Source organism: Melospiza melodia, chromosome 5 (genome assembly GCF_035770615.1).
Source record: "Melospiza melodia melodia isolate bMelMel2 chromosome 5, bMelMel2.pri, whole genome shotgun sequence".
In the NCBI taxonomy this organism is placed as follows: domain Eukaryota; kingdom Metazoa; phylum Chordata; class Aves; order Passeriformes; family Passerellidae; genus Melospiza; species Melospiza melodia.
This window is the reverse complement of record NC_086198.1, coordinates 20,682,940-20,698,037: the sequence shown is the minus strand read 5'-3', so window position 1 is coordinate 20,698,037 and position 15,098 is coordinate 20,682,940. Positions and strand designations below refer to the sequence as shown.

The window sequence follows — 15,098 nt, the reverse complement described above, 5'->3', positions numbered from 1 at the left end:
GGTGACAAAAGCCCTGGAAATTATACCACAGAAAGGCAAGTGTACAAGAAGCATAACTGAGACTGACTGCTCAGTCCTTTTTTCTTCATCATCACCCACAAAACTCCCTTGTGTTTGAAGAAGCCTTGTGTTAGTACTACTAACATTGATGTTGTTGCTGTTTTAAAGCCCAGGAAAACCTACATTTCCTTATTGCCTTTTGCAAAACACAAACAAGCTATTTACAGCAAAACCTGATACTTTTTTCTTAAGAAATGAAGATTCAAAATATTTCCAAACATGGTCATTTTAAAAGCATCTAGGGGACTTTGATTTCTTGCTGCCATTAGAAAACAAACTATCAAAGCAGAGTCCAAAACAAAAAAAATAAAACAACAACAACAAAAAAAAGAAGATAAACCTGAGTTTATGGGGTCATTTTCATTAGCACCAGCACCACATCCTTCTTTAACAAGAAGATGTAATAAATTTATCAGATATAAATACAAGGGAAAGATACAACAGAGTATCCACAACGCCTGCCAAATGCCACATCAGTAGGTTGCTGGGTGTGCCATGTCCCAAACCTGCAGCTGCTGGGTGGAACAGGCCTCCCATCCTTTGGAGGGAGGTACACATGTTGTTTGCATGTTTAAGGACATCTGAAAAAGGCAAACAGGCTGGTTATATCTGTGTGGCTGAAGCAAAGATGATGGGCTTTTTCCCTTCCTATGCATACTCTCTGATTTCATTGTTCTTTCTTTACTCATGGTGTCAGACAGCTGTGGCAATGAATAGCTTTTTCTTGCCTTCAGACTCACACACATATAGACCCAGTGCTCCAAAACAGAAATATAATTTTTCTCTGGAAAAGCTATCGCTTTTGTTCCATTCTGGTACAGACTTAATGGCACTTTTCCCAAGCAGTGCTCATGTCATGTATACCTAAGGAAAAGGAGAGGAGGAGGAGGAGAGGGAATGAAACTCTTCTATTATTTATCAGCCACATAGTCTAGTGTTTGCCCCCACAAGCTATTTCAGAGATGCAGATGCAGCATCTGCAGAAGATTTTCTCTCATTAATACTTTTAGCCATGATGATTTACAACACAACACAAAATTCACACACCACTGAATACTGTGAATTTTTGGGTTTGTCCTCAGAAATTATTTGAAACATTAGATTCCTTTGCCATTATATCGTAACAGTGCGCTACAAAGTAGGATCTATATAATGCACATTTATCAAAGCTCATAAGTTATTGATGTGACTCTTAAAGATTAAGCTGATTAAGCCATTCCACTTTTTGTGATTTACATAATTATACTTTATGTACGTTTTACTTATTATTCTGTTGCCTAGAACCAACTTTTAAGGAAACATTGTGTGTATTCCTTTTTAACTGGAAGCAATCAGAATTGCTCTACAAATGCACTTTTACACAAGAGCAGAGGTCTTGACAAGAATCTCAACTACTTGTTTCAAAGCAGTGGGTAATATTCAGGAGAAAAGAATAATACTCATCATCACCGCTTTACAGTCCTGTGACTGCTCATTTGTTTATATCACAACAGCATCTAAATCAAAGACCACAGACATTTGCCAGTTGTTTGACAGATAAGTGTAATTTGGGCACTTATCCACCTGCCTGTTCTCCCTAAAAAGCTGTTTCCAAACTGCCCCAGAAAGCCCCGGACACACCAGGGATACTCGCTTTCAAAGCATTTGTTTCTTTTCTGTTATCTGACACAAATCAAACATTGTGTTCTGCATTCCACTGTGAAAATCCTGCCCTCGGAATTCCCCTCCATGCCAGCTGGGAGGAGGCAAACAGAAAAGCAGCCACCTAAGCTGGCTCCTCCTAAAGGGAGAGTCGGGAGGAGAGAACAATGCACATACAAAACAAGAGGGGCAGAAGGGAAGTGAGTCAGGGTGCCGGAAAATATTTACTTGCAGATGTGAACACAAAAGAATCTCAAGCATTCCTTGCCTGAGCAGTGGATTTGTTGCCACAGGCTATTTAAGGTAGAAATCTGCCATATTTATCCTCCAGCCATGTCAGTTCAAGCTACTCCCCCAGGGCCCTGACAGCACAACATCACTTTGCAAAACACGGCCAGCTGTCCAGGGAAGCCAACCCATCTTATGTTAGAAAGGAAGTTCATGCCTAAATCCTTTTCAGGACAGCAAGAGAGATGAGAAAAATTGCTAATGATCTTGAAGCAAGGAAGGCAGAAGCAGGAAGCCTAAGCCTTCTAGCTCCATCAAAATTGGTTTTCGTGATCTTCAGCAAGTCACCCAGTTTTGTGTCTCAGTTTTGCCTCCTAATGCCCATCCCACACACTTTAACGCACATGTGTACAGCTGACAGAAGGCTGGAAAACTCTTCCAGAAGTGTGAAGAAAGGGTAGCCAGGGTGAAACATCAGAGCTTGAAAGCAGCAGTGAAACAAGTTTCAGATACCTTTCAGACTAATACTATTCTTTCAGTAGGTGTCGTGGCAGAGAGGAATCACCATGTTTTCCAAGTGCTGCTCCGGTAGCTATGCCAGGCATCTTCAACACAGTAATCTCCGGATATGGGATTGACTCAGACTCTTGAATGCTGGACAAAGAGGGCAGCAGGACCCCAGGGGTGAAAATGAGCAATCAGATGAATCAGTTCACTGTGTAACTCCTCCTCCTGCATGACTCTTGTCAGTGGACACACTACCAGCTGAGGATGAGGTAGTGCTGGTTTCTCAAACTGAGAAAGAAAGGCCAAACCCTCTGCACCAAAAATACACCTTGCAAGTGAAAACCACAGCTTGCTAGACCTTGTGCAAACCTGCCAGCCAGTGCTGACAGCTGCAGCCCACATGGTACCCAACCTGGAGCAAGGCAGGGACGCTGGCTCTGCAAAGGAGCCAAGAGCACCTCATGTTTAGCCCTCCTGCTTGAAGGAGCCCTGCTGCAAAGAGCCTTCCCCTGCCACAAATGTCACAAACTGAGATGCTGGAGTATTGCAAGCAGCCACAGTACCATAGCAGCAACACAAGTTCAGCACTGCACACCTGCAATGAAATACTGCTGATAAATAGCACTGAAAACAATACTATAAACAACTGCAGTACTTGTGTCACCAGTGCTACCCCCAGTTTGGGGCAGGTTGAAGATGGGCATTAATAAAATCATCTTGTAGCTCCCATGGTCCTTCAGGTTTATGCCCAAGCAAGCCAGGAGTTAAACATTAAAATTATAGTACTTTTGACACCTGAAGTATTTTTTCATCGGTACCAGAGTGTCCAGATAATTTTGATATCAAAAATATGATTTGGCAGGATTGAATTTGAAAATTATATATCAAGAATTTGTTAATGGAAGGGAAAACATTTGCAGCATACAACAGACCAATAGCAGAAAAGTCTGATTGCTGTGATGAATAATGCATATTGCCTATGGTACTAATTAACCTTGTACTCCAGTAAGATATTATGGAACAATAAGGCTAATCTGAATGTGGCCTGACACTCTTCCCAATGGCATCTAGAAATCAGTCTTTGAAACATTTAAAATTTGAATTGTTAAACCAGAAGCCTTTTCCCAATAAACTTTCAGGAGTATTTTTGTTTCTCTATATTCACAGCCCACACTGTTTTCATGCACGTAGGCAGTGCAAAACACTGAAGGTGACTCCAGCACCAGAGATGTTCTAGCTTGGCTTTCCATGGGCCCTCACCCACCTGCCAGCAGCACACAAGCAGTTAACAGGTGCCTCTCACTAAATCCCTCAATGCACACTCAGTCCTACAGACACAACTGCAGTGTGACTGTTGGGCTGCCTCTGCTTCTTCCCAACCTGAGTGGCAAAATACAGTAAGCTCAGAGGAAATGAACACTACAACTTTAAGCTGGTGCTTTTATGCTTCCAACCTAAGAGCAAATGCTTTCAACTGAAAACATTCATTCTAGTTTGGGCTAGTTTGTCTTTTTTTGTAAAATACTCATTTTTCTTCTTAGCACAGAGCTTCACAAGGTATTGAACACAGATGCCACATTGGAGGCATTGTATTTTTAGTTCTGTGCACAGTGCCCACAAAGTACAGCAAAATGACTTGCACATATCTGAATGGCTGAAGACACAGAAGGAGTCATGCACAGGGATCTTGATTAACAATAAACACTTTTTGTGTCAGTTTACAGAGTCATGGAATCAAGCTGCCAGACAACACTGGCCAGTGTTTTACACACCAAGGTCTGATCTAGCATAGTCTTTTATTGGGAAAAAGACAACAAAAAATGAAAACTACAACAAAAAAACCAAAAAAAAACAAACAAACAAAACCACCCCAAACAAAACTCGACCCAAAGAAACAAAACAGGAGAAAAGAAGAGGCAATCCAATCAAATCAAACAGTCCCACAATATTTCAGAAGGGCAGGATTTGGCAGGGAGCACTTCCCCCCATCTACCAGTGCACTTAACATGCTGCATTTCAGAGCCATGCATGACCCAATGCCTTCACCATCAGGATGACACAGCTCGTCAATGCCATTAGCCACGGTCAGAGCCCCATCAATAACAGACTCACACAACGATTCCACTAGACCCTGAGCACCAGATTTCTAGCTGGCAGCCATCCCACACACCCCAGCAAAAAAGCACCAGGAGATGTCTGACCTGACTGCTGAGTGTTACTGATGCATCCAGGAGACAAGAGCCTGAAGACATCAATGATGAGGATGCCAAGTGCAGAGCTCTTGCTCAGTCGAGCACACAGCAGCACCTTAGGGAAGGCTTCCTACAATGCACCATGTCCTGCAGCCAGGCTCAAGGGCCGCTATGCCATTTTAAACTAATTAGAGTGAGAAGTAACTCAAAATTTCTTCCTTACTCTCCTCAATGGAGAAGAGTGCAGAAACCAGTGGATGAACTTCAGCCTGTGTCCTCCTGCATTACATGATAAAAAGACAACCACAAAATGACAGAAACTGATATTTGGGAAGCTTGGAGGAGATCAGGATCAGACCACTTGCTGACAAATAGTTCTGAGTTATACCAATTATCATGAACTAAATTTCCTTCCTATAGGCTGTGTTCTGCTGGCAGTCAGCATGACACTTAATAAAGATCTAGGCCAGGAAATAATTTAGTTTAACATATCATAAAGGATTATCATCTCCCTCCCACCAAAATCAATGATAAAATCCCCACTGACTACAAAATGCAAAAGATCACGCTGCAATTCATTTCTGCCAGGAAACCTGCAACCAGATGTATCAGTCTGGCAGCACTACCCTGCAGCAAGGTCTCTCAGTGTTATTCCTGCCAGGCTCACTAGTGCAGGCACCAACAGGATGGTTTCTTTCACTCTCTGGTACTAGCTAGACTCTCAGTCTGGACCAGAACGCCTGTGCACATGAATGATCGATGAAGTCTCCCGAGCATAAGCGTGTCTCCACATCTGCCTGTGTGGGCCCACGCTGCCCTGACCCAAGCCATATCTGTAGGCATTATCCCTGTCTAAATTCCCTGCTGACGGCTTTGTTGAAGGATGCTGCTGCTGTCACAACACAAGAGCAGGTCCTAGCTGCTGTGACACTTCATTTGTCTGGGCAGCAGCAGTGCCTGGAAGGATGACTGCCCTGTTTTAGTGGAAGTATGCAAGATAATCAAGGCCAGCTAAGCAAACTAGTTTTGACACATTAAATCATGCTTGAACTGTGAAAGCAAAGAAAAATAATGTAAAAGCTCTTCTAAAAAAAATTACAAATAAATAAATAATATGGACCAGTCTTGTGCCCAGGGAGGGGAAAAAAGCTTTTATCCGAGCCTGACTGAGGACATCAGATGGGCAGAGAGGGAAATATTATTTTGCAAGACAGACACCTGCCTTTTTCTTCATAGGTTTGTGGCGTTTCACTTCTATAAAGAGTCTCTTGCTGATCATCTGCTCTGGCAGTAAAAGAGCATCAATTGCTCAAGCAAAAAGCAGACTCAAAATCAGGCAGAACAGGAAGAGTAAAATCACATCACCTTTCTGCTTACCCCTTACCAGCACACTCATGTGCCTACAAATGCCCTGACCAACATCTGACTTGGTACTGGAGGATCCCATGATTACTTTTGCTACAGTACTCTGTGAGCCTTAAGCTATTTTTGCCTCATATTCCCTCTGCAGGCACTTTGCTCTAGACATTGCAGCCTGCAATGACAACACTCAATCAGCTGCCAGTCAAGCATTGCAATGCGGGAAATCCCAGCAGCACAGGGCATCTGTGGACCTTGGCAATTATATATGGCATCTCCCCATCATCCTGGACCTCTTCCTCCCTGCTGTGAATTTCTTCCAGTAATTAACATGCCCAATTGCCTTGGATTTATACTAATAAAACACTGGCTCCTGTCCCAAGATTCCAACATTGCTGTCGCTTCTTGAACCTGCCAGAGCCCCAGCAGTGGTGAAGCCCACACTCCTAGCTCTATTACTGCCTGGGCTGCAAGCTCTCTGAGAAGCAGTTTGGAGCTGGGAAGCTGCAGACTGCAGGTTGCTTCCACCAAATTACAAATTAGCACATTCCCCATGCTCTGCAGTAATTAAAAACCTTCCTTTCCAGGCAGATTTCGAAGGCAGCACTGTGACCCCTGTCACCACTGCAATGGGATGACAGACTGCCCAATCTGGTGTAAGCCCTCTAATGTGTTATTTGTGGAATTAGTGCTGTACCAGAGTAACTCCCAGCCCAGGCAGGAGACAGTGATTTCACCTGGGTAGCAACCATCACTTGGAGTTCAACAAAGATCACGTTGGCTCCCTAGACAGGCTCCCTTTATTGCAGTAATACCAGTCACACACATGCAGAGGGACTGGACAGTCTGCTGGGGCAGGGATGCTTTTTTATATACATGCAGAATGTCTGGTAGTCAGTAATGCTGATGTTTTGGCAGTGAAATGAACCCTTGAGTAGAGATGGATTCCTTGGCACAGCTGCCACACTAGGCAGAGCATCTAGGTGATGTGAGAGTCCTGTTCAGAAAGTGCACCTCCAGGCCGAGTGGTTTTGTGAAAGAAAGCACCTAACTGAGGTACAAAAGCAAGCCTTTTGAAATGACAATTTCTGTCCAAATTCCATCTCTAGAGGAATGTTAATTTCATTGTTATTTCCCAATGAATCCACCTGGAGAGGAATGATCTTAAAAGGGCTTTAGGTTAGTCTAAGGGCATGAAAAGAGCACATGAGATCAAGCACAGCACTGATACCCAAAATCCTGGTTCAGGCTCTAGTCTCTGAAAGGCATTGAATAACTGAGTCTCCAGCCCAAGGCTGTTGTTTGTAAAACCAGGAATAGTGACTCTGACCTATTTCACAAAGTTGGTAGTTATAGATCCAACAGAGGAAAGCCCTCCACATGACCTGGAAGGTGTTTTAATAGTCTGCATTAACTGTTTCTTTCCTCACAGTGAAAAAACCCACTTCTCAAGTGGCAGCAAAACTACTCATAAGCTGGTCAAAGCCTCCTGTGAGGACTTGGCTCAGGATACCCCTCCAAGTGTCACCGCAAGAATGGGTGACATCTCAAGCCAGCACCACCCCAGTGCCACACTGGCCAGGCAAACCTGTCAGGGAGGCTGAGCCCACACCATCACTGCCACAGCGGGCTCTGTGAGGAGCATGAGGATGCAGATGAAGGTGCTCTGCTGATGTGCATCCTCTCCCACCCATCCTGCTTCCAGGAAAGTAGCTGTGGGCGGCATGAGGAGGCATGCAGGCAGGGATAGTCTTCTTTCAAACCCCCCAGCCAGGGAGCTTGTCCTGATACTGCCACTTACTGTGGCTCTTAAAGCCAGAGTTTTCAGGAGAAGGGAAGTAGAATTTTTCTTGGCATTAAATTGATCGACTGTCATTTACAGTGAGAAGAAAGTTGTCATCTCAAATCCCAGTTCTTCAAACTTCAGCGGTATTTTTAAGGACATAAATTTATAAAGACAGGTGTATGAAAGAAATAAGGGACATCCACAAGCCTTGAATTGCCTCTTTTGTCTTGGTTTGTTTCGTTTTTTTTCTCTAATCTGTTTTGTGTATACATTTTGGGGTTTATGTAACGCCTACCCCTCTGAGTTTGCTCCAGTATTAAAAACCTCTTAACCACCCTGAGGGAAATCAAAAATGGAAGCTCATCAGAACCATGTTCAATACAATCTTAACCCTATGTTGTTCATACATATATTAACTTCTTCAGTGACAAAAAATGAACAATCTTCCAGCAAAATGAATGGGTATATCTTTTATCATGAAGAGCAGATTCAACTCTTTCTACAGATATACATATTGCAGTTTCATTGCTCTTACTTCATTCTACTGAACACTTACCTTGTAAAGGATACAAGTTTATTCAGCTAAAGAAATAAAATAAAATATAAGCTGTGAATCTGTCCATACAAGGCACAATTGTAGCCTGCTTTTGTGGAGCCTGGATTTCAACCTCAGTTTTAACCCAGAGCAAGTGAAAATGGTCAAGTTGTAAAGCGTGCAGAGAGGAAAGCTTATTATTGAAATGTCAACACATCATTAACTACTGCTAAGTGTTTCTAAATGAGAAATACAAAACCGAAAACCCAAATTATGAGCAAAACAATAGTACCACTTCATTTTAATGCCCCATATAAATTAGGTGGAATGAGGGTTCTGACAAACGAGCTCTAGCAGACCCTTGGCAGTTCAAGTGGTTGCAGACCCTTCTGCCACAGATCACCATCTAGGGAGAGTGCCCCCAGGCCAGGACATCAGGACAAGCACTCCACTGATCACATCAGTCATGGGCAAGCGATCCAGTTTTACAGAGCCAGCAGCAGCTTCCAGTGCTGGGACAGAGTGGGCAGCTGGGCACAGCTGTATCTTAAATCAAGGCAATTAAATTCACTGCGTTGCCAACAAGCATTCATGCACTTTATCCGTAGTGGTTTTCCAGAGTCCTTAATTGTTTCAAAAAACCACAATTAATAAGTAAGCTGTTTCCAAGCCATTCAAAATCAAAGCTGGCAATCAAAGGAATCTAACCACACCATGGCCAACACTCCTTTTGTCCTACAACACCTCTAACAAATTCCCTAATCTACCAATGGATACAGTATCTTCAGGAATGATAAAACCAAACAAAGGCAGCACTCAAGTAAATATAATTTAGTTATCTAGGACCAGACTAAAAAGCATACCCTAAGATCTGTCCCAAAATATCTTATGGTTAAGAAGCAAACATGACCTTCACAGTTTACACCTCTGAAACCATTTCTAACCTTATTTTGTTTGCTCAATCTACACTTGGTGAAGGGAATAAAGTACTTCTTAACTGTCCTTCTGAAAGGTGAGTGCACAGCAGCCAGACTGCAAGGAGCAGGAAGGTTAAGCTGGTCAAAGCAGCAGCCTGAAAGCATCGCTGCAGAACAAGGAAAAGATCTTCAGTCCTTGGGGTTATGAGTATACCAGGTAGTGCAGAAAGTTACAGCTCATTAGTAAAGCACAAACCATTGCACATAGATGGACACCGTGCCTCCTACGAAAAGGAGGGCAAATATACCCACACAAACCAAAACAAAGACAGTAATATTTAATCAGTCCTGCTGCAACACAGTTTTGATCTGTGCAAAACATTTCCCTGCTCTTGTTAATTATTTCAGCTGCAGAACAAAACACCTAAATATATATATGCACACACCTCTCTACAGAATGAAGCCCATTCTCCCTTCAGTGACAACTGCATTTTGCATTCAAGTGACTTTCTTTACATTTGAAAAGAGAATACACGTTGTGTGGCCAAAAATTCAGCTATTCTGACACTGGTTGGGTTTGTGACTAATTAAAATTAACTAGGTACTTCAGTTCATAATTATATAAACACCTAGCATGCTATATTCCCAGCCAATTTGGTTTTAATCAGAAAAACGCACAAGAAGTATGAATGATGGGCAAAGAACTCCCTGGAGGGGCAACTGTACTTCCAGATTTAGTATTCTCCATATACCAAATATTTCCATCACTGTTTTTCTTGCCATGTAATCACCTCCCAGTAGAACAATTAAAAAGAGATTTTTTTTCCTTTCTTTTTATTATCCCTGGACTTTGCTTGCTTTCCACTCCCCTGCAAAGGTAAAAGCACACTTGCCTTATCCACCTGAGTCCCAGCTGGGAAGTCTCCCACAAGACAGGCAGGATTTAGCAGTATGCTGCCTTTCCAGCATAGGTAACAAGGAGGAGAGGGGGGAAGAGAGAGAATTCAGCCAACATGTGGCAGAGAGGCAGGCAAGTTGTGGAATGGACTGAAGAAAAGTTGCCCCCCTACTGCAGGTCTATCAGGCGTAAAACCAGAAACACTGTCTGCTCTGGAGCAAAAGACCAAGTTTCAAAATAAGATTACCCGTGCAGCAGCATGTTTCCATTTCTAGAAATAAGGGGATAGGGAAGACAATGGCTGAGGTTCTGCACTGTGTCACCTGAGAAAACCACACATAATATGCAAATACACAGGGTTTTCTTTATTGTGGTATCAGCTGTCTCTTTTATTCACATCAGGTCTCTGGGATAGCTGCTGTGCAGACTCAGAAACACAAGAGTTGTAAAGCATGGCTCTGCCATCACTCCATTTTAAGTCCTCAGTTGTCTCCCAGCCCTCCACAGCTGGTACCTTCTGCTCCTCACCAGCCAAGGGTCACTACCTGTGCCTGCTGGCTCCTGCACAGCCTCCTGTTAATTGTAAATAAACAATTGCCTCTGAGTGTCCTTCGAGTGGCGCATCAACGGGATGGCAATCACTGCTCTGGGAAAGTGCCTTCAAACAGCCTGCACTGATTGCTCTGCTTTTGGAGGAAGATGAGGAGCTCTGCTTCACCCCCAATCAGCCAGCAACAAAATCATCCAGGAACTGATTCAGCAGGTAAACTTCTAAACTACATAAGCTAGGTGTCAATTAGTTTTAATTAAGTCCAAAATAAATGACCTGTGAACACAACATTTTTCTGCAGCCCTTGTTTTCTGTAAGAAACTCATTTCTCTTGGCAAGGGCTCAGCTAAATCACAACACAAGTAATGAACAATCAGCAAAAATAAATATGGTTTTGTAAATGCATTGAGGTATGTTCAGCAAAGTTGATTAAGGGAAAAATAATCAAACAAACATCAATATTTAAGACAGCAGAAGGACTTGAACATTCTAGACAGGTTTTAGCAAAAAAAAAAAGAATCCAGGTATTTTTTCTGCTAGCAGCTCCTTTCCAAAACCACACACTATACCCCAACCCACCTTTCCTCCAGCCCTCAGTTTCAATGTTCTTCCTCAGAAGACATCAAGGGTGAAGAAAGATATCACTGAGTTTTCCCCCATTATTTTGTCCACCTCTAACATCTTTAGGCTTGTCTGTATACCTGCAAGCTAGCTAAAACCAGCAGTACTCTTTTTGATGTCTCTTCAAGTGGCAGCATGCACTGATTCTTGGAAAGGAGAGTGTCATGACCTCCTGACCTCATTACTCACCTTTTCACTTTGGTTCTCCTTCTGCAGAGTTTTCTTTTCTTCCGTTTTTTCTTTACTCAAATATTTAATTTATTTGTGCTTCAGCTCTGAAAAAAGATCAGGCTCTGCAAAATCAATTACATTTGCAGCCCACTGGACACTACCAGGACCTCACCACTGCAGATGTTTTTGGCTTTCATTAGCTTAACATGTCAACATCCCCTCTCTTCCAGTTGCTGTCTTTAAAGGCATAAAAATAAATACTTCTTGCTGCTCACTGAAAACATATTGGGCTGAAGGTGAGGATGAATGCAAAGAGAAGTGCCAGAAGGTGCCCTTGTCACACTATTAATTTCCTACACAAACCCCAATGGTTTGAGTGCTGATATTTACAGTAAGCAACTAAAACTAAAGTTACAACAAAACTCACCTATGCCAGTGCAGGAAGAGGAAAGCAGAGTTTGGGCAGATATTTTTTTTTTTCAAACCCCTAAATGGGTAAAGGGAGAAATGTCAGTGGCACTACACCAACTTTTACAGCATTTTTGGATCTGTCCCTCACCTTTGGTTGAGCCTTGCCTGCTAGGGCAGAGACCACCATTAGGAAACATGAAACTGGCCAAGCAGACTTTAAAGCAGGCATTTTCCTCAAGGGTCCATTCAGAAAGCACCATCTGAACTGAGGCAAAGCCCATAACCATCAGTCCTTTAGTGCTACCAAACCACCACTGGAAACCAGCATAGAAATTCACAGAGCAACTGCTTAAATTTCTCTTATTAACTAGCACAGCAATATATTCCTGTGAATAATGAACCCTCAACACTGGTCCTTTACAAGCATGTCCTAACACAGTCACAATTTACCTCTAGCTGTCCCTAGCAGTTGCTGATAAATATGCCATGTTGCCAAGAGGTGTAAAAATCCAAATAGTTTGAGTTTTTTACAGTAACTACTACCTAGCTGCCTATACTAATTGACAGAGTGAGCACATTATATAAGGAGATTAGACCATGTCATATTTACAACCTCAGAGTCCCCAGTGAGAGAAATTGCTCAGCTGTTACTGTCAGTGCCTTCTTCAAACAGGAACCCTGCTGACAAGATGATGAATTCAGAACATCATTGCCAATTAATGATTTGTAGGCAGAAGGGATTTCAATAGTTCCCATATGTTTGTGAGGATGACTGGGATTTACATCACCTCTAATAAAAGAGCGTAGTGTGCTCTGTCCAGACGTGACACTAGGGATTGGAAAATGTCATCTTTGCAGGAGAAATTTTAATAAACAAAGCCAGGGTTTGTTTCTTCTGGGTTGAAAATGTTTCCCAAAACACAGTGATGAAAAAGCTGCTTACTGAGTGAAAGCAAACTGGGAGACCGCTTGCAAGATGCACCCAAGTGATTTACAAACCAAAGGTCAGAAGTTATTTAGGTGTTTGTGAAAGCTACACAGCAGAGTGCCAAGACCACCATTATGTCAGCCAGGAGCATGGAGTGCATTTCCTTAGCATCAATCAGACTGTGAAAAAAAAAGTTGAGCGTTTACAAATACATAGGACCTTTCTTGGTGTTACTTACTCTGCTCAGGGATGCAGAGTTTAACTTCACTGCCCTAGAAGACAGTCTCATCTTTGCGAATGTAACAATAACCAAACCAGAAAGTGTTTTACTCACATGGGATATCAACATGAACTCCCATACATGCTGGATACAGACCTCCTGAACTGCCTGAGGCTGAATGCCTGCTATCAACAGAGCATCCTGGAGCCAAGCAGCAGGGAAAGCTTGGCACAATGACCTGGGGTAAACACAGGACATCCAAATGGGGCCCTCAAACAGAACTTGCCATGGGCACTCAAGTCCCATTGATTTGGTGATGGAATTTAGGGCTACCCCACACACACACAAAAAAAAAATTACTGGTTTTAACACCTCTAGAGCAATGTCTGTAGGTGAGATAAAGAGCAGTTTATGTGAATATACCTTAGGAACAGAGCAGAGATAAACCACCACAAAGCATCTTTACACTTCTTAATTATGATCACAGTCCTACCCAACACAGTCATAAATTGAGAGGCCACATACTGCCCTCTTAAGAAAAACAAATTAAAAGAAAAGCCAACCTAGACCCAAAACCGGAAAGCACAACCTTTAATCACTAAGGTCTTCTGAAAGCACACCCCAGACTGCCATCTCAACACTGCAATCCTTCTACAGGCAGCCCAGCTTCTTCAATGATAGTCTCAGGTTTCTGGTTTAAATCTGTATTTTTTTGATTTTGCTGTTTTGGTTCATAGTCCGTTTTTTTAATAGTGTTTTTTTGGGGGGGAGTGGGCTATTTTTTTGGTTGGGTTTTTTTTGGTTTTTGTTTTTTTCTTATGAGACCTCTAAGTGTGCTTTGAGAAATGTAGCATCAAAGGACAGGACTTGAAGGGTGACTAATAGAGGACTCCTTTCCTCCAAAAATTCTAGACCTAGCACCAGATCTATGTCTTGTCATTTTGTGACGTGGTATTTTCTGCCATAATTAAGCAAAGCCTTGCTGATCTATCAACCAACATCCCTCGTCTGTGGCAGTCTGTATTTCCTCAACTTGGAATAATGTTGATCTTAGCTCCTCCATTGTACAGTATCAAACATGGAGTCAGTCTCTTCTCCCCCCCCAAAAGGAGAAATATCTTTATTAGCACAGGAAAAGCAAAATCAAGACAGATTTTGCTTCATTGACTACATCTGTCGAAAAAGGATACTATTCTGGTCAAAAATACCACTCCACATGCTGTTTAGTAGAGGTTTCTCCAACACAAACATTTCTCTCAAACATTACATTTTCTCTCCATGTCAACCTTTGAAGAGATTTGAACTATCTTCAGGGTCACAAGCTTGTGACCAAGGACTAAAGGATCAAGACCACAGTTTGCTGTGGATATGCACTGATCTATTCTTTGTACTGCACTACAAACAATAATCAGTGTCTGGAGTGAGGTGAAGAGAAAATGCAACACATACTTCAGCTGAAGTGGAATTCCTCTGCCTTCCCCACAGTATCTATTACAATCCATTATTAAGTGTCTGCAAAGACAAGCCAATTGAGATAGAACCGATAACCAATACGTATTAATTTTGCAAAGAGCAAACTGTATTGATATCATTGTTTACCTTCTCTTTTGCAAGCAAATTAGTTTTGGGCTACCTGCTACATTTTTACAACAGAAGGGCAAATTTTATAAATAAGCATGTAATACAGCAAACCACAAAATGATATTGTACACTCAGAGTACACTGTTGTTCTTTGTAAATATTCTTTTTTAAGTCTTGAGCTTTAGATACCCTAGATCTCTTGCACAAGGCCTCTGATGATTCAGGAGACTATGCTGACCAGCAATCGGGGAACTTCAGCCATCTACTTGTGGGAAAACTTCAGCACATATGGAAGCATTTTTATCAGTGGGGCATTAAGTTTAACTCTGAACAACCAAGCAGCTTTGTATTAAATTATTTACCAGAGAGGAAAATCAATCAACTCACACCACATCAAATACCCAGCCCCCCATAGAGTGATAAAGACAGAAAAACACACTCCTCCAAATGCAAAAACAAAATGCATCTTCTATAGAGAGATTAACTTCAAACA

At 42.2% G+C, this 15,098-nt stretch overlaps 1 protein-coding gene across 8 annotated transcripts in view; it reads right to left on the bottom strand.

Moving 5' to 3' along the window:
- Positions 1 to 15,098, bottom strand: part of EPHA5 (EPH receptor A5) — a 226,803-nt gene that overhangs the window by 167,229 nt on the left and 44,476 nt on the right. The gene's annotated exons all lie outside the window — the stretch shown is intronic.